This window comes from Elaeis guineensis, chromosome 1 (assembly GCF_000442705.2).
Source record: "Elaeis guineensis isolate ETL-2024a chromosome 1, EG11, whole genome shotgun sequence".
NCBI lineage: Eukaryota > Viridiplantae > Streptophyta > Magnoliopsida > Arecales > Arecaceae > Elaeis > Elaeis guineensis.
The window spans coordinates 16,203,670-16,218,991 of NC_025993.2; the positions used below are offsets into that span (position 1 = coordinate 16,203,670).

At 34.0% G+C, this 15,322-nt stretch overlaps 1 pseudogene; it reads left to right on the plus strand.

The window, feature by feature from the left end:
- Nucleotides 1-1,526: 1,526 nt before the first annotated feature.
- Nucleotides 1,527-7,334, plus strand: LOC140855731 (uncharacterized; annotated as a pseudogene).
- Nucleotides 7,335-15,322: the final 7,988 nt, after the last annotated feature.

Sequence of the window (15,322 nt, forward strand, 5' to 3'; positions counted from 1 at the left end):
ATTTTGATAATTGCAACTCATATTATGACTTGAATTATCTAGTCAAGATAATCATTATTTATTGGGCTTTCTAGCTCATTACTTTATATTTTATTATTTTTACAGATTCAAAGGACCAGCTTGATTCGAAGATTTGATATAGAAGAGCAAAATAGTGATAGACTTTGATATTTTATTTTAGATTAGGATTTATTAAAATTTGATGTAAGATTATGAAATATTAGTTTGTAAAATATTTGATTTAGTTATTGAAATGAAGTTGGATATTAATTATTTAAATTTTATTTGTAATTGCTTTACGATATCATGTTAAGATACTTTATATGCTTGTATAAAGAGTTCTTGATGAGTATGTGGTGGGTGCCACGATTTCCGACTTGCAATCTTGAGTCAGGAGCGTGATATTTAAGATGCTATATACCAAAACAAAAAAGTTTAATAATGAAAAAAATCTTAAATTATTTAGATATTTTCAATTTTATCCTAAACTTTATTTTAATACAATTAGATCATCTAAGTTTTAAACTAGTTCAATTTTGGATCCTAATTAACTATGAATTCCGTGTGGCTGTTGTGATAGAATCATCACATGGTGTCACATGGCATGCCTATATGACATTTTAATGTGTTGTTAGGTGATGCCATGTCATCTTCTTATGTCACATAAGCATATCATGTGATCCCGTCATGACTGCCAAATGAAATTCATAGCCAAAATCCAAATTGAACTAATTTGATAGTTGGATCATATGATTATACTAAATTAAGGTTCAAAAAAATATTGAAAATCCTCAAATAATTCAGAATTTTTGCCATGATTAAGCCAAACAAAAAGCACCAAACGCCCAGCATCTTATCCCCCTCAACACTTAGCTCTTCACATCAATTTAAAAAAAAGATACCTCATGTTTTCTTAGAAAAATATTTTCTATTACATTGCCAACACTTATCTAACATTTTTATTAGCACCAAAACACGTATAAGCATCGGCAGATGATTTAAAAAGCACCGGCAATACACCAGTTTTTTTATAGTATTATCCCTTACTTGATATGCTTACCATGTCCATTAGATAATATAACTCAGATTCCAAGGTCCACGAAAAGGTTTAGAATAGCATCTAGTATGGTATTGTAGCCACCATTATTCTTTTTGGTCTCCTCTCGATACCGTATTCCTAATAATGGAGAATCTTCAATTGCTATGATAGATTATTTAGTCTTATGATGGTATATTATAACACAAACAATAATTCCTATTTTAGTGTAATTTAGCATCAGATTTATTTTCATATTTTTAAAATAGAAAGTGAATTTTATTTTATTTTATTTTATTTTTAAATTAAAAAATAATGTAAACATGTTCATATATAGTCAATTACTTTTAAAAAAAACATAAACATGTCATCGTGAATTGTTGGTGACTTGGTTACTATGGTATAGAAGAGGTGGTGATGATGGTGGCGATGGTGTGGCAACAATGATGACAATGTTATTGGTTGATAATGATAGCAAAGATTTGGCAATATGGTAAAGACCAATAGAGATGATGGTAACGATGGTGCGGTAGTAGAAGGGGTGATATTGTGGTGGAGTGATGAGAGTGGTGATTGTGATATAGTATATATGATAGTGGTGATAGCTAGGCATACAAATAAGTCAGCTGTTTGTGAGCTACTCGTGCTCGATTTAAGTTTAAACTTCACTCAATTTTGATTATTATTGAGGTCGATTCAAGTTTGAATAGCTAGAATAATTTTTCGAATCGAGCTCAAGTAGCAAGATAGTCAACTCAAAAGTTTGCGAGTCTATTCAAATTTTTTATATTTTTACTAGCATTAATATTATTTATAAATATATATTAATATTTTTTAGTAGGTTTAGACTTAAACTCAAGTTTGAACTCGAGCTCAAGTATGGTTTGAATGATATTTGAGTCGACTTGAATCGATCTCAAGTATTATCTTTTTTTCATGGAGCTGAACTCAAATTTGAAATATTAACGTTTGATTAATTTTGAGTCGAGTTATCTTAAATGGAGTCAACTCCATTTTTTACTTAACTCGACTCGACATGATTATAACCTTAATGGTGGCAAAGGCGGTAGCACCAGCAAAGATGTTCATAATGGTAGCAAAAATGATATTTTTGTTTCTGAAAAAAATAAAATAAGGATTTCTTACCTTCATTTTCCATAAATAATTAATATAAATTTTAAAATAAAATAATAGCACCAAACATATTATTTGTCTCTATTTATGTGATTTTATTTTAGTAATAAAATGAAATATATATGATGCCAAACATGCTTTAATTTGTACATTTTTCAATAGAAAAGGTCATTTTAAATTCAAATTTTCGATCAATTTCTCTCCAAAAAGTTTGTACAATATGACAATGATAATTTTTTCATTAAGTATTTAGTGGTTTAGAAAATTGAATCATTATTTTGAATTATTATTCAATACTTTCCATTATAATACAATTACAGTAATTGTTATAATGATTATTATTTTAATATTCATCATTATGGGACAAATAATTATTTTAATAGTCAATAGTAGATTCAATAATTGCATCACATTATAACAAAATAATATTGTTATTTAAAATTTTAGTGAAGGATATGTCAATTAAATGAAAGATATCAATTATGCTACATATGTGGTTGGGATGAAAGGCTCGTTTGGCTCACGAAAAGCACTTCCCTCTACTAGAATCTTAGGAAGCTAATAACTGAATGTGTGATATCTAAAAAATTAGTTTATGTATGATTGGTTGACTATAAAAACAATGATATATTACCAGTGGTTTATGTTCGATAAAAATATATTTTTTTGAAAAAATTATATAAAATATATAACAAAAGAAAAACTTATTTTATTTTAATTAAAAATTTAAAGATATTTTTGAAAAAAAAATCTCAATTTCCAACCCATGCAAAAGCGATTTTTCTGTATCTCACATATATATATATATATATATATATATATATATATATATATATATATATATATATTTTATAAAATGTGAAAAATTTTATTTTTATGAAAAATTATTTTTTTATTTTTATTTTTTAAACATTCTAACTAAATATGAAGTATTATCGCACTACCTCTCCCCCCTCTTCCCAAGGACCAAACTAGTCCGGAAAGAAGGTTTCAAATTGTAGAGAGAGAGTGACAGGACACGGATTGGACCCGCTAGCTTTCTCGACATTGTTTAGCTCGTGTTCAATGCCCAATAGCTCTCCTTGCCTCCTCGCGTACCATAGTGGGGCGTCAATATGCGCCGTCTCCCGCGGTTCTACCGCTGTTCCCACGCACAGCAGTGTCGTCAACGCCCGCGGGCTCCACCATAACAGATGATAAGTGCATGGGTCAGTCATGACGCGTCACAACATGCTGTAATTATTGTCCAACGCACATTCTGTTGGCTGCTTTGATTTCTCCTGTTGGCAATTGGACATGAGAAGCATGAGCCTTCTGGCTTCCCATCTTATTCTAGAAAAAAATTACTTTTCGGGAGATATAATCAAGATCCAAGTCAACAGGATGCTATGCTCATTGGATCATGATTGAGAATTTTTTTTTAAAAAAAAATATTGAAATTATAAAAATATTAAAATTTTGATTCATATAAGATGAAATTTTTTTCACACATATGAAGTATTTTTTAAAGGACAAAATCGTAAGACTTTGTATCATAGCAGCCAGAGACCAACCCACCCCATCCGAACTATGAGCCTTTGACCATAACTATGGCATTGAGGAAGAGCAAGATGTATATCTGATGGACTGTGGTACACCTCCTGTAAAATCTTTATCATAATTTTTTTTGACTGGAGGGCTATATTATGGTATAGAAAGAAGGACATTATTAGTCCCACATCGGTTGTAGATCAAAGAAGACTCTGATTTATATCGGATAGGATCTTCTTTTCCTTGTGAGATACTTTTTGAAGGATAAAATTGTAAGACCTTGTGCTATTACGGTCAGAATAATACCTCACATATACGAAAGTGGAGACAGATCTATCTCACCTGAGCCACGAGCCCGACTTATATAGAATAGGATCTTCTCTCCCTCGTGAGATGCTTTTTGAAGGATAAAACTATAGAACCCTATACTATAGCGGTCAAGATAATACTTCATGTATATGAGAGTGGAGACAGACTCATCCCATCCAAGCCATAAGCCTTTCACTGCAACATGACCTATTTAAGCAATCTACTAGGATTGAATTGAATGTTTTGCAGAATTTTCGTAAAATGGGCAGCGCGTCTATTAAACCAACACCATCCGGTCCGGATCTTATAGAAACAAAAAAAAACTTCGATAGATTTTTTTTTCCCCATTGTGCAAACCAATAGGCCCGCGTATAGGTTAGTGGTTAATTTGGGACTTGGACAAGATGAGAATGAGAGCTAGACGATAAGTAGGCTGGTGCGGACATCAGAGCCATAAAAAATCGGTAACATGATTTAAATTCGATTTGGATCGAAGAAGCCTCATTAGATTGATTCTACTTCGGTTATTTATTTTTAGTCAATCAATAAATTTTTACAGATTATATGCTGTCAAGGATCTTCGTTCCTTAACAATTGATCTTTGATTTTTTTTTTAATCCGATGTTGGTAAAAACCTAGTTCTTTATCGATGGATCTGTTTGGTTAAAAGATTAAGAGCCCTAATCAGAGTAGTTTCTTAATTACCACGATCTGGATTCTTATCATCTTCTTGGATTTTTCTCACGGGTTTAATATTTTATTTTCTCTCATTTCATTCATATTTCTTTTTGCATTTACTTGTGAGCATGTTTAATTTCTGCTATCTGTTTATGAAATTCTCTATTACTAGTTGTTTACTGATCTCTCGAATGGTATTCGTTTGTATCATTTAGATTGATCTCGCTTTAGTCTCGTATCAATCAATCACACCTCCTGAGCAGAGTATAGACAACTATACTGTCTGTCCTAGAAATAATGAGCCCCTGGCCGGACGTGATTTGTTGTTGATGAACAGAAGAGAGCTTGATCATTAGGATTGATTTTCTTTTTCTCTCTCCTTTAGGATTGTCCTGCATCAATTTGGTATCAGAACTAGTTGATTAGGACTTTAGTTTAAATTCAGTAATTTAAATTTTTGCAAGTTAAATTTTTGCACTCTAAATTTCGTATTCAAGCATTTTAATTTTTATTACACATTATTTCTGTATCCTAGAGTTGCATGACCACTAGATCAGGTATCTGGTACCAACATCCTACTTTCCCACCCAACACCAATATGGATCCCAATATAGCAGCCATCATTAATGCTCTAACTGAAAAGTTTGATGACATGAAAAATTTTATGAAAGCCATGGATGAGAGAATAGTGGTATTAGAAGAAGCTAGGTAGAAACAACCTGAACCTGAGTCTCCTCGACTACCTATAGGACAAAGAGGTAGGAATCTAGAACTTGATCGACCTATAGGGGTACGTCCGCACCATAAATAGTTCGATCAAGATGAGCATATTCTTAGGAATCTGAAGGTCGAAGCTCCAAGTTTTGATGGTTATCTAGATCCGAGAGAGTACCTAGATTGGAAATCATGTATGGACCACTATTTTGGATGGTACGAAATGTCTGAAGCAAGGAGAGTTAGATTTGCTAGGATGAAATTGGTTAGGCAAGTCCGACTTTATTGAGAAAGTGTTGAGTGTCTTCTCAATCAGAGAAGACAAGATCCGATAGAAATCTGAGATGAGATGAAAGAAAAATTCAAAGAGAAGTACCTCCCCACCTCTTATCAACAAAGACTTTTAGATCAATGACAGAGGCTTACTCAAGGAAATAGATCAGTCACTGAGTATATCATGAAGTTTGATAAATACCTCATGAGATGTGGAGTAGCCGAAGATAGGGTTGTTACCTTATCTAGATTTAGAGCTGGATTACGAGAGGATATTCAGCGTGAGCTCTTTCTGCGAGAGGTAATCATGTTGGAACAAGCTTATCAACTTGCCTTGGACTTTGAGAGAGTTTCTAGATATTCGACTCTCCGTCGTCCTGAACCCAGCCGAGTAACCCCTTCTGGATCGAGACCTAATATTAATCAAACTCCTAGTAATGGACCTCCACTTACAAATCCTATTAGGAGAAAAGAAGATAAAGAAAAAGGAGCTATAGGAGAGTTATCAAAAGGAAGTAGTTCTCGATCCTATTGCTTCAAGTACCATGGTTATGGTCATTTTACTGCACAATGTCCTAACCGATCATTATTTATAGAAGAATTAGAAGGAGAAACTCTAGAAAATATTGAGGAGGAAGTTTATGAAGCTAATCCAGATTTAGCCGAGCAATTTGAGAGTATTGAGGACATCCTAGGTTATGTCGTACCCGAGTCAGACCTTAGGCTTAGAGTCGTTAGGTATGTCCTAGCACAAACTAAGAAAAGTGAAGACTGGCGTAGGACCTCTATTTTTCATACCTTCATAAAATTTGGCGATAAAATTTGTAAGGTGATCATTGATAGTGGTAGCTATATCAACGTCATTTCCACCGACACAGTTAAGTGATTAGGATTAACTTCTGTGGATCATCCTAGTCCATACCGTGTGTCTTGGATTGATTCCTCTTCTATTCTCATCAAATTTAGATGTTGTGTGTCCATCCAGCTTCATTCCTACCAGGATCATATGTGGTGCAATGTCTAACCCATGGAAGTCGGAAGTATCATATTAGGTCGGCCTTGGCTATTCGACAATGATGTTACGATTTATGGCCGAACCAACTCCTGTAACTTCACTCATCAGGCTAAGAAGATCACGATTAATCCTTCCCCACCTAAGGCTACTAATAGAAAGATAGGCGATGGGCCAAAAGAAAATCTCAAGAAGAAAAGCCTCAATCTGATAGGTGCTACAGAATTAGAGACGATCATGAGTGAAGGATCACCAGTTTGGATGCTTGCTGCTAGAGAAGTTCGTGAGGATTCTAAGGTGAATTATCCTAAGAAAGTAGCTAGCTTTCTTAGTGAGTTTCATGATGTCTTTCCTAAGGATCTTTCCGATTACTTACCGCCTATGAGAAATATTCAACATGCTATTGATTTAGTTCCTGGATCTACCTTATCCAACTTGCCCCACTATAGGTTGAACCCTAATGAGCATGTCGAGCTACAAAGATAAGTTAGAGAGCTGATAAAAAAAGAATTTATGAGGGAGAGTTTGAGTCCTTGCGCGGTTCCTGCACTATTGACTCCAAAGAAGGATGGTATATGGAGGATGTGCATAGATAGCCGTGCCATTAACAAGATCACCATTAAGTACCATTTTGCATCCCTAGGTTAGATGACATGTTAAATATGATGGCCAGATCCATTATCTTTTCTAAGATTGATCTTAAGAGTGGTTACCATCAAGTAAGGATTAGACCGGGAGATGAGTGGAAAACTGCTTTCAAGACAAAAAAATAGTTTATATGAGTGGATGGTGATGCCATTTGGATTATCTAATACCCTTAGTACCTTCATGAGGTTGATGACCCAAGTACTATGACCATTTATAGGAGTATTTATAGTCGTACATTTTGATGATATTTTGATCTATAGTCGAACTAGGGAAGACTATCTAGATCATCTCCAAAGAGTGTGTCAAATTCTTAAAATAGAAAGCTTGTATGCTAATCCTAAGAAGTGCGCTTTTATGATAGACCATATCATCTTTTTAGATTTTGTTGTTACCCCCAATAGTGTATCTGCTGATCCTGAAAAGATTAGAGTAATAGTTGAGTGACCGGTGCCCAAGAGTGTGCATGACATGCGGAGTTTTCATGGATTAGCAACCTTTTATCGTAGGTTCATAAAAGGATTTAGCACCATAGTCGCTCCCATCACTGACTGCATTAGAAAGAAAAAATTTGAATGGACTAGGGCAGCTAATAGAGCCTTTTTAGACATTAAGGACAAGATGATCCATACCCTAATCTTACGTCTCCCTAATTTTTCTAAGATTTTTGAAGTAGTGTGCGATGCGTCAGGAGTTGGAATTGGTGGTGTCCTTAGTCAAGAAGATCATCTGGTAGCATACTTTAGTGAGAAACTTAACGATTCTAAACTCAAGTATTCTACCTACGATAAGGAGTTTTATGTGATAACCCAAGCTTTAAGATATTGGAGGCATTATCTACTATCGTAAAAATTTATGTTGTACTCTGACCATGAGGTCCTTAGATTCTTGAATTTTCAAAAGAAATTGAATCATAGATATGGTAGGTGGGTCGAGTTTTTCCAAGCCTATACTTTTATTTTGAAATACCGTGCAGGTGTAGAGAATCGTGCTGTTGATGTCCTGAGTCGTCATCATACTTTGCTGTCTACCGTTAGTATAGAAGTTGTTGATTTTGATAAGGTTAAAAAAAATTATGAAGAGTGTCCAGATTTTGGTGACATACTTACCGCTTTACGAAAGGGACCATCTAGAGAATGTAGTGAATATACCCTTCAGAATGGTTACCTATTTAGAGAAACTAGGCTGTGTATCCCCCGTACATCTTTAAGAGATTTTTTAGTTTGAAAATTACATGCTAGAGGATTAGCTGGACACTTTGGTAGGAATAAAACTATGGAGTTGGTAGAAGCCCAGTTCTTTTGGCCAAGCTTGAAAAGAGATGTCGTCCGAATTGTTGCCCAATGTAGAACATGTGCCGTGGCCAAGCAGAGAAAATAAAACACCGACCTATATACACCCTTACCTATACCAGACTGTCCTTGGCAGGATGTTAGTATGGATTTTATTTTGGGATTACCTAGGACAGCTAGGAAGCATGATTCTATTCTAGTGGTTGTAGATAGATTTTCAAAAATAGTCCATTTCTTGTCCTGTTGCCAAACGTCTGATGCGTCAAAAGTTACAAAGATATACTTTGATGAGATTGTTAGACTATATGGATTGCCTAAAATCATTGTTTCTGATAGGGATGTTAGATTTATGAGCTACTTTTGAAAAATCCTATGGCACCTTTTATGTACAAAACTAAAGTTTTCTTCTGCCTATCATCCGCAAACAAATGATCAGACTGAAGTGGTTAATAGGAGTCTTGGAAATCTTTTGCGTTGCTTGATTGGGGAACATATGGGTAACTGGGATCTTTTGCTGCCTCGAGCCGAATTTGTATATAATAGCTCTATTAATAAGTCCATTGGTATGAGTCCTTTTGAAGTAGTTCATGGATATCAACCTAGAAAACCAATAGACCTCATCCCACTACCCATGCATGCTAGGATTTTTGAATCTGCAGAGTCATTTGCACAGTATGTCAAGAGTCTACATAAAGAGATCAGTAAAAAAATTAGTATAAGCAATAAAGTTTATAAACAGAATGCAGATTCTCATCGACGTATCCAAGAGTTTGCAGAAGGAGACTATGTGATGATTCGATTGAGGCCTGAATGGTTTCCATCCAGAACCGTGAAGAAGTTACATGCCCGAGGAGCAAGTCCGTTTAAGATCATAAAAAAAATCGGATCAAATGCGTATGTTGTCGACCTACCTTCTGATTTTGAGATTAGCTCTACTTTTAACATTACAGATCTTGTCGCCTATAAAGAACCAACTCGGATACCTAGTGAGCCATTTGAGCCTAAACCAACCTTTGAGAGCGAGCCTGTCCCTGAGTGTCCACCAACCAAAATATCAGCAAAACATGATCAGATTGAGAGAATTTTAGATAAGCAGATCCTCTCCACCCAGAGTCGAGACTATCAGCGGTATCTGGTCAGATGGCGAGATCGACCGGAGTCTAAAGATACCTAGATCACTCGAGAAGAGCTGCAATGCATTGATCCCGATCTACTTAAGCGTCACCAGAGCGAAATCGACCCACACTCGACAAGGTTGAGTTTCCCTCACCTCGAAAGAATTAGTGCGGACACCAGAGCCATCAGAAATTGACAATATGATTTAAATTCGATTTGGATCGAAGAAGCCTCATTAGATTGATTCTACTTCAGTTATTTATTTTTAGTCAATAAATTTTTAATGCATTTAGCTTTGGATCCATAGGGCCATACTTGAATTTATCCACGTCGTCTTTGGAGCCACCACTCTGCACATGCCAAGAGAAGAAATACGCATGCCAGCGTGTGCTGTGCTCATGCCAAATTGTGTCAAGCATCAAGCACCCACATGGAGTTCCATTTCTTTTCTAGAATTTCTTAAGAGTTTTTGGCTACTTACTTTTTTGGTTGAGGGCTGATTTCTTTCCCATGGTAGATTATTTTATCACATATAATGCTTTACTTTTTTATGGAGGGCTGATTTCTTCTTTGTAAAAGGTAAGAGATTCCTAAAGAAACAGAACCCTTAGACTCCTATATAAATCCTTGTATCTTTCATGAAGAGGACAATGAATAATTTTACAAACTCCACAAATATTTGTGCCAATCGCTCTAAGAGGGAGAGGGTGTGAGACCCAAAATTACCCCACAAGGGGAGGGTATGAGGCTCACTTTCTATCATACTCCTTCTACTTAAGATCCAGTATTTCTGCGACTCTGATTCGACTCCACTATCTACCCACGCAAGCCTATTCTGCCAAGAGAAGATCTGTCTCTTCTAGAATTTTTATCTATCGTGCTGAGAGGGAGTGATTTCTTATTCTACAGATCATATGCTGTCAAGGACCTTCATTCCTTAACAGTTGATCTTTGATTTTTTTTTTTCATTTGGTGTTGGTAAAGACCTAGTTCTTTATCGATGGATCTGTTTGGTTAAAAGATTAAGAGCCCTAATCAGAGTAGTTTCTTAACTACCACGATCCGGATTCTTATCATCTTCTTAGATTTTTCTCACGGGTTTAATGTTTTATTTTCTCTCATTCCATTCATATTTCTTTTTGTATTTACTCGTGAGCATGTTTAATTTTTGCTATCTATTTATGAAATTCTCTATTGCTAGTTATTTACTGATCTCTCGAATGACATTCGTCTGTATCATTTAGATTGATCTTGCTTTAGTCTCGTATCAATCAATCACGTCTCCTGAGCAAAGTATAGACAACTATACTATCTGTCCTGGGAATAATGAGCTCCTGGTCGGACGTGATTTGTTATTGATGAATAGAAGAGAACTTGATCATTAGGATTAATTTTTTTTTTCTCTCTTCTTTAGGATTGTCCCGCATCACTGGCTTGATTCCTACAGAGATATCCAAACAAATCTTCAAAATGTTGCACAAACCGACAAGGAGATGTAATATTAGGAAAATCATGTGTTTTCTAGTATATTTTTTATTTGACTTTAGATTTGCATATTAATTTTTTGTTTGTGGTATGCCATTCTGTACTTTGCTTGTAAGCCAAGTTGGGTTCTAACATACGTCAGTCAAAGTATAAGAAACACTGTGGTAGTGGGACTTGTTATTTTTATTTTTGACCCAAGGAAAACCAATTAATCAGTCATACCGATAGATTTTGTCTAGATTGGGAGGAAAAAAAAAAAAAAGAAATAACGTTTAGCATACATATAGTATGGTTACTAGATAAAATAACCAATTAAGGCTGCTAATAGATCAGGTTTTATGACCGGCCGTCCATCCTGCCAGATTGAGTTAAACAAAGACTATAGATCCCGATAAGATCTAAAATTTCAAGCATGAGAAATTCTTTGTGCACCATGGACAGTGCAGTACCGCACATACTGTCTACAGTGATTAGCTCATGTGTGGGGCTAGAAGAATTTTTTTTTTGTTCGCATGTCGTGCTTCAATCATGCGGATGAATCAATCACTATGAATGGTACATGCATTCTATACCGCCCACGATGCATGAAGAATTTCTCTCAGGCATAGATAAACTTCGATCTGGCTTTAGATAGCCCAAGGCCCTACTCTATTTTGGCTCAAAGCTCGTACATCTCCAACCGAGGTCCACCTCAAAGTAGGACTTACCTAATGCCCGACAATACTTTTGCGATGTGCATGATGGTGAACTTTTCCAATGGGTAGTCAAAATTTCAGATCATCCATTCAAGATGGATAAGCTAAAACCTAGGAAAAACTTGATAATGTCAACCTCATTTTAAGACTTCCCTTCTAATCTCCATGTTCACCATTACTCTTGAGGTGATGTTGCTCCAAGACCTTACCATGGGCCATAACCTAACCTTCCAGAGATCACACAAATTACTAAGGGGGAGATAGACTGGCCTAAGTAGTACCAAGTCCACTCTGGAAGCAATTCGAAAAGGTTTAAAGGAAGTCTTGTGCTGCTAAAATTAATCTAACCACACGAGAATTATTGTCTGAAAGAGTTAAACATCTCCAACTCTACCATCCATGTTTTGGAGACCAGAAGGGACTTTAAGCTCAAACCTCATCAGAAAAGGGAATTTAAACCTACACCGACCCCACCTTGGTTAAAACCCAGGTTCAAGCCAGAGATTACAAATGGAGGGAGAAATGAGGGTTGATGCCCCTTGATGTCAAACCACGGATGCCATAGCCACCCATATGTAATTGATGACAGACTTTTTGTTTGTTTCTATTTAACAATAGTTAATCTACAATCCAATTAATTACTTGGACCTCAAGTCTACAATTAGTCTCTGGATTATTTCATTTACTTCTTTTCTATGTTTATTGTAAGGTTCTAGTGAATCTACAAATTTCTATCACCATGAATCCTATAAATAACGCCAGTAGTCTACTCGTTCACATTAATACAATGAAATTTTTAGTGTTCTTCAGTGATGTATCTTCACCCTTATTACGGTGTGATGGAATCACCTTCACATTAATACAATGAAATTTTTAGTGTTCTTCAGTGATGTATCTTTACCCTTATTACGGTGTGATGGAATCACCTTCTTAATGTAACTTCGAGAACCTTCATCCTATGTGATTCCCAAAAAAGTTCCTTATTGAAGCTATATTATATTAGTAAAGATGTGAGAAGCCCAAATGATGACTAATACAATTTTGGTTGGATTGACAAAATTGGTTAATTACACTCTAGCTAGTTATTTGATTTTAAATTTCTGTAAATGACTTTTGACAATCCAAATTTGGGATGTAATCGAGCTGAGTCAAATCAAGTAGCTGGAAGCTCGAGTACGACTCGATTCAAAATACTTGGACTCCAAACCCGGCTCGAGATCGACTGAGCCTTGATATCCCAAGTTCAAGCTCGGCTTGATGAAAAATAGACAAAACTGGGAATCGACTCAACTCAACTCAAATATTAATCAAAACATACTCAAGCTCGACTTCGAGCTCGAAATCAAGCTTTAGTCTATTAATAATATATATTAATATATATTATGAATAAAAATAATATTATTAAAAATATATATAAATTTGAGTATGTTCACGAGCTTTTGAGCAGAATATCTTGCTACTCGAACTCGACTTGAAAAACTATTTGAGCTATTAGAGCTCGATAATAATCGAGTCGAGTTGAGCTCCAATAGCTTGCGAACGGCTCGACTCGTTTGCACCCCTAATTCAAATGTTGCTCTCTCTCTCTTTAAGGTTGAAAGCTACTTTGGGATAAATCAAGGTGGACCTCAATCGTACTTATGTTAATGCTAGGGCTAGATGGGTCTAGGTAATGTTTAACACTAGATATGGGTTAGGTTTGCTCTAAACCCCAAGCCTGAATCTCTAGTAGCCCCACTAAACAATTTAATTATATCTGTTATACCTCAAACCCAGCAATCAAATCGAGCACGTGGTGGCCGCACATTCCTTGAGCAAGTTATAAATAATATGCAAGGCCTATAAAATTACTTACAATCTCAATATTCACAATGATCTAATTTTTATAACAATTGATAAAACTTGCATAATTACAAATTCAATTCCCTTAATCATCTGATCAGATATCAATGATGCTCTATATATTCCTCTCATCCATGAATCCAAACCATAGCTAATCATGAGCATTCTATAACTCTAAAAAAAAAAGAGAAATTGAAGGGGATGAGCTTTATAGCTAATAAGAATCCTATCACATATACACTAATATAATAATATAATTTAAAAATAATAAATAAGTAATATCGAAGAGGAATCATAAATCATAATATCTCATGTCTGACATACAATATAACTCAATAGTTATATGAACATACATATCACAAATCATATGTTATCACAGCTCCATTATAAATATCACGTATATGTTCATACGACTCACAATTATGTTTCATTAATAGTTTTTCAAATCTATCATTATCTCACTACAATAAAATAGGTTATTAGCGATGAAAATTTTTCATCGCTAATAATTTATTTTCATCGCTAATAGTTATTAGCGATGAAATTTTCATCGTTAATATTTCATCATAAATAATCGAATCGTTGATAATATTTTACGATGGTAAAAAAATTTCATCATGAATAATCGATTATTTATGACGAAAAATTTTCATCATCAAAAAATTTATTTTTTTGAAAATTATTTACGATGAAAAATTTTAGTCGTAAAAAAGAATATTTACGATAAAATTTAACGTCACTAATAAATAATAGATTAATAGTAATAAAAATATTTTCATCATTATTAATTTAATTAAAAATTTTTATAGAAATCAAATTTTTAAAAACTTTTAGCAATGAAAAATTTTCATCGCAAATATGATTTTTTGCAACGAAAATTTTTCATCGCTAAATTTATAAAAATATTAGTGACATAAATTTTTTATCACAAATATAATTATTAGCAATGAAAATATTTTCATCGTTATTAATTTAATAATAATTTTTAAAAAAAATCAAATTTAAACAATATTAGCGACATAAATCTTACATCATACATACAATAATTTTTGAGGTAAATTTTCATCGCTAATAAATATCAATTATTTGTGATGAAAATATTTTCATCACTATTAATTTTATATAAAATTTTATTATTTTTAAATTTATTAAAAATTTTATTTATGACCAATTTTTCATCATAGTAAAATATTTTTGGCGATCAATATTTTATCAAAAATAATTCTGTCGCTAATAATTTACACATATTTTTTTAAAAAAATAATTTATGAATATATATTTTTAATTTATATTTATAATAATTTTTATAAATTAAAAATAAAAAATTAAATTAAAAAATTTACATAATAAATTTATAAATAAATTTTATTATTTTATTATATTAAATTAAAATTATAAGAGATTTGAAATGAAAATAAAAAATTATATAAAGAGGCCGTCAAGTGTCGGCATCTGCAGAAAGAGAACGAGCTGGAGAAGGAGAGCACTCGAAAGCACTCGGACCGGCCTGCTACTGCCTCATCAGCTGTATTGTCTACTCCATCTACACCATTCGCTCCAT